General features: G+C 36.6%; 1 pseudogene; it reads right to left on the reverse strand.

Annotated features, from left to right (window-relative positions):
• Positions 1–299: 299 nt before the first annotated feature.
• On the reverse strand, positions 300–5183 carry LOC114298619 (DEAD-box ATP-dependent RNA helicase 35 pseudogene; annotated as a pseudogene).
• Positions 5184–6109: the final 926 nt, after the last annotated feature.

Consider the following 6109-nt stretch of genomic DNA (forward strand, 5'->3'; position numbering starts at 1 on the left):
TCTTCTAGAAATTTTTGTAATGGTTATGGCCGCTTCTATGGTCTCTAGTATGAAATGAGTTCTTGAGTATTTCTTTCTAAGAGCATTTTCTCAGTAAACAACCATAATTGTATCACATATTTTGCTTTTCCGTTGTGTAATCCATGTGAAAGGATTCAAATTTAGAAGTAACCCAAACAAGATTTTGAAGTTAAGCGCCATTCACTAAAAGTCATCATTCTACTACTCAGTATAAAAAACAAGACGTTACGGTTATTTTTAATCTACTTATACAAGGATAAATAAATCACATACCAGAGCCATAATGGCGTGAAAGCATTCAAGTACATATCACATTTCCCCTCTATAAGCTCCTGATCCAAAATAATCCCTCCTAGAGCTAGCAATTGCCTGGCTTTTCTGATGCTCTAACTTGGGGCAATCACGGATTCTGTGCCCAAGTCCACCAAGTAGGCAACTCCACTAGCGTTGGTGATTGAATCAACATCTTCCATGGGATCATTAAGCTCAGCCAAAACGGGTGGTATTCTCTGCTTTGCTTCTTGCAACAAGTGCTTCAAGTCAAGAAGAGTCGTCTCACTTTGATTCTTGTTAATGAATGTTGTAGCTATTACTGTCTTGCCACATCTTCCTGTTCGTCCAATCCTATGGACATAATTCTCGATTTCAGCAGGCATATTGTAATTGATAACATGCTGAATGTCTGGAAAATCCAAACCCTTTGAGGCGACATCTGTTGCAACCAAGACATCTTTCTTGCCTGCTTTGAAAGACGAAATGGCATATTCTCTCTCCTCTTGATCCTTGCCTCCATGAATTGCAACTGCATCAACTCCTTTCAAAAGAAGATATTCATGAATGTCATCCACATCAGCTTTGTTCTCAGAGAATATCAAAACTGGAGGAGGGGTCTTTTGCAAGCATTCAAGAAGGTAAACAATCTTTGCTTCTTGCTTCACATAACCTCTTGAATCACATCGAGATTTGCTGCTCCAGCTCTTCCCACGTTAACTGTAACAGGTTTAACTAGAGCACTTCTAGCAAAATTTTGAATCTTTGTGGGCATGGTGGTAGAAAATAGAAGGTCATTATTGTCTTAGCAATGAGATTATGAAATTATGAACAAAATGATTGGGGACATTAGCTTATTTATAGTGAAAGCAATGCAAAAATTTTGCTGCTTCAATTCCCATAAAATCCTCCATCTTTTGATATAGGTACGAAATTATGAAAATTCAAAATTTAATATAATGGATCTGCATTTATTTTTTAGCGCCTTTGGTTGCTAACATAATTTTGAGATGGCAAATCAAAATTCTAGTTGATTTGTAGTTTTTGCTCCTTTGAATGTTCCCATAGGTAGATGGTGGATGTGAAATTGATTCTCTTTCAAAAGTAACTTTTATTTATTAATACTAGCAGGGCACGTGTGCTACACAAGAGTTGGGAAAAAAATATTTATTAAATTAATGTAAGTGTAAATATAATGTATAAAATACCTTTTTTTTATTAAGTTTAATATCTAAAATATTGCTTTGTTGTTAGTTTTACTTAACAAGAATAAGTAACCGATTTAGACTGAAAATAAACTAGTAAAAGATTAAGATTTAAATTAATAAAATTAAAATTTTAGTATTTATTTTTTTACAAAAGTCAAACCTTGAAAATTTTCTTTTATAATTTTTCCAAAATGTTTTGTAGGACACTATATTTTCCAAATTGCACTGATTGTAATCTTTTTGCATTAGATTTTCATATAAAATCACTTTGTTCTATTTTCATATTAAATTTTCCAAAATGTTCTATTTCATCAGATTTTCATATTAAATCACTTTGTTCTATTTATAGCATTATATTTATGTGATTTGTTATCACCGTTGATCTAAAATTGAAATAGTTAATTGACAAGTAATTCTTAAAAGTGAAATTATTTTTAGTGTTTGGCCTATTCACATCTCTCTAGTTTCCAAATTTTATTGATTCTAATATTTCAATTGCTATCATATCTAGATTGTCATTGTTTCAAGTTGTGTGAGTGTGAATTTTTGGAGGTTGATGAACTATGTTTATGGCTATGGCACAAAGGCTTGCTCAACTTGGAGAAGAAATCAAACGCGTCGAGAACCAGCTCCGTGAATGCCGGAGGCTCCTCTTCGCCTTTTGGCGATACCAACCAAAAGACCAAATAATAAAGGAAGCCGAGCTCAGGCTCCAAATGCTGCGAGTTGCACAACACTCGCTCATTCTCTCATTGGCATTGTGGTTCTGCGGTGGCCCAAGAAATTAGAAGAAATTAACACCTGCTTATCTTTTCGTGTTTTGTAATTGAGCAAGACGCCTAAGAAATAAAATAATTGCACTTGTTTTTGGGTGGAAGTAGTTTGTTGTCATTTCTAGTCTAGTGCAATCAATAACCATAAAAGCCTTTAGATCAACTAATAAGGAAACAATTTACCCTCTCCCTAGTAACTTGCGTCAACAAACTCATGCAAAAAAAATGAACATCTTGAATAAAAGAAGAGGTCGTTTATTTATTATTTTAGAATTTTTTGTTTTTTCTATTTGTTATAATTAATGATTTGTTGACCGTCAGAAAATAGTCTCTCAAATATCATATCCGGACATCACTACAACTGCGCTGGCTCCACTCCCACTTACTAGGACCTGGAAAAACCCCTATTCCAGGAGTCTTTCAATTCACTTTCAGATGAATGATAGTCAATGAATTCACCAGCTCTAGCTGAATGAAGGGGCTGGCTATATGCATTTTTACCCTTACATCATCATAGGAATTTAGATTGGAAAGTGCTTGGATTGGACGCGATAACACATTAATTAACAGATGTGCAATGAATACAGCAGATTTTCACATAATGAAACCAAACACATATGTGAGATAAAAGGTAGGTCCACCATATATGGGAACCACTCTGTGTCACATATCTCTATTCACTTAGATTTACTCGTGCATAAATAACTTGATTGTTGATCCTCGTGTGTGGTCCCGTATTGTTAGGCCGTCTAGACTCTTATTCAAATATTTAATAGGTAGGAGCTCATGTGATCACGACTGAGAGGGTAATTTGTGTAGTCAAATTGAGCCGAGCTAGGTAAACCTCTTTGGAAGTTGGACCGAGATGAGAGCTTGTGTAGCTCAGTCTTGGGCTAAGCATACACTAGGTCGGTCAGAGATATGTTGCTAGGGCTTGGACCTAGCTATCTGAGGGTAGTCCTTTAGTGCATCAAGATGTTGTCAATAAAGAGGATTGAGCTCTATCTAGCTCGGCAAGGTGCTATCCTATAGCTAGGGTTATCACGGCTCTGCCAAGGGGAGCACAGAGTCGAGATGGCTTGGTTGATCGCAGCGGCTGCCGAGCTAAAGAGTTTGAACCATCTCACCTGGTTGGTAGTGAGAAGGGTGTTCTAAGGATAAGTATTATCCTCAGGAATGTAATTCCTAAGAGGATTCTGCTAAGGAGAGATAAAGTTCTACTAGGATTGTGCCACGCGAAATCTATAAGAGCTCATGAAAGAACCTATGCACAAGTATTGCAATTCATACTCCCGAATACACAGAGCTTTTGTGTCTATTGTCTACTTGCTAACTTAGGCATCGGAGGGGTTTCCGGCACACACCCACTGGCTAGCTTACGCTTGTGTTTATAATTTGAGCAAGTTTATAATATTACCCTTAAAATTACTACACTTGTCACTTATGTGCGTATTTTTCATTAAAAATGTTAATAATTGTAATCAATTGGACTAAATTAAAATAAAATTATAAATTCAGGATCAAAATTGAGCAAATTAAAATTGCAGGAACTAAAATGATACAAGCACCAAAATACAGGGACTATCAACATAATTTGCTCTTAATCGTAAAAGATAAAGTATTTGATAACATAGATGTTAATTTTATTTTTTATTGGTATATGACATTAATTGTAAAGAAATTGATGTCAGGATTCGGATCAAATGGGCAAAATATATTAAAAATCTTAAAAGGTATCTCTGACAATACCTAAATGATAATATCTCTATTTTCATCTTCCTAATTCATTTCATCTACCTAGTCTAAGTAAAAACAAAAGAAAAAATTAGGTAAATTGATTCTGTAGATATATATATATATATATATATATATATGTATCCTTACAAAATTGCTATACATAAATTGGTTTTTTAACTACATTTTCTTATCATTGGATACAAAGACATATATCGCATATTTATTTATTAAAAAAGACTCTTATAATAATAAAAAAATTAGTTTATGAATAACATTATTCGTATCTCTACTATTTATTAACTCTGTTTTATTATTGAGTTTTGTAATTCCATACTAAACCTTAAAATAATTTTCAAACACAAAAGCGACCACAATAAATAATGATGGCCATGAGATCCGTTGCTGAAGAGACCGAATCACTCATATTGCTCATAAATTATTCAAAAGAGAACCAAATGTAGTACACCCTCATTTCATATGGGTTTTTTGGTTACATTTAGTGTACACTTGAATGAGAAACAATATAGCAACAATGACTCCCACCAAGTGCATTAGAGACAAACAGAGATTCAACTGGAGACACGAGATTTGATTACGGCATGGTTTGACATAGTCCACATTTGTCTTGCAACTGTTTTCGGCAAAACCACAATCACTGCTCTGTCCATCTATAGTTTCCAACACCCAAAAAATGAAAAAAAATTGTAACAACTCATTAGAAACCTAAAATACTAGTAACTAAAAATTACAAAATCCACCCAGAATCACATAAGCTCTCACATTTGTATTTGAGAGCTTAACAACGCAAGTAACAAGCGTAACAACGCAAGTTAAAGATATATGCGAAACAACGCAAGTCAGAGATATGCAAAACAATGCAAGATAGAGATATGCAAAACAATGCAAGATAGAGAATGGATGCTTAATACAACAAGCGAATGCTAAGTGACAACAAAAACATGTTTGATAAAGACATCTTAAAGGTAACTTCCGGTTTACCTTCTGGAAGGTTTGTGATGCGTCAAAAAGGATACACCTTGTGCGCGTTGATGGCGACGACCACCGTACATTGAGAACATGATTCTGGGCTTCCACGGAGGCATTTTGAATCAAATTTTGAACGCTCGTCGGAATTGTTGGAACCCAAGGACACATTATAACGTAAAATAGGCATGGGAAGCCGGTGGAGGATTGCCGGCCATGATGGGATGGTGCCGGCTCCCTGCCGGCCAACAACGGCAATCGCCGACCATCAATAGAGGGGTGCCGGCCACCGATTGGGGGGTGCTGGCCACCGCTGGCAGATTTGCCCATTTTGGTCATTTCGGCCATGGGTGTTTAAATACACCCAAAATCACTTCATTTCCTCCACATCCCTTACACAAGAATCATTTCCCTTGCCTCCTAGGTGTGCCTTCTCTCTAGATTCGCGCGTTCTACGCGTTTCCCAACACTCTAAACAACCTTGAATCGTTAAAATCTCTTTGTTCTCTTCGATTTGAACCGATCAGAATTTGAATCTGAGGTGTCTTTAGTCATTTCCCCCATTCAAGGATCATTTCCTCCGAGCTCCTCTTAAGGTTAGTTCACTTTTCCTGGGTTTTTGACTTTATTTGAATTTTTCTCTCTTGTAGGGTTTGATTGGTTCAAAACTTTCCCATTTTGCTCATTTTTGCATCTATCTCAGATGGCCGATGATATCCCGCATGATAGGGGTTTCCCCGCACTCCCTTCAATGGAGCTTGCCTCAGACTTTGCAACTGTGCCGGGGGTTGAGCCTCAGCCTTTACTGCTGAGCGTACGTCCCTTTGACCCCATGAGGTATCACCCAGAGACTCACATTATACCAGTGGCGGGAGGCATCCACGCTTTCACTGATTTTGATGAGGACATGCCAGATGATCTCTTGTTGAGGGAGCCGATGTCTCATTTGTCGGCCATTGCTGTGGAGGTACCAACTCTACTTTTCTGCAGCTTTACTTTCAATTATTTGCATTTCTTGCACTGTTTTGGTTTGCTTGCATCTCATGCTTTGGTCTGACTATATTTCATACATTGTTGCTCTGCATTTAACTGTAGCTCACACATCACTGCCCTGTA

The sequence above is a fragment of the Camellia sinensis genome, chromosome 10 (genome assembly GCF_055761805.1).
Source record: "Camellia sinensis isolate YWXY chromosome 10, ASM5576180v1, whole genome shotgun sequence".
Lineage (NCBI taxonomy): Eukaryota > Viridiplantae > Streptophyta > Magnoliopsida > Ericales > Theaceae > Camellia > Camellia sinensis.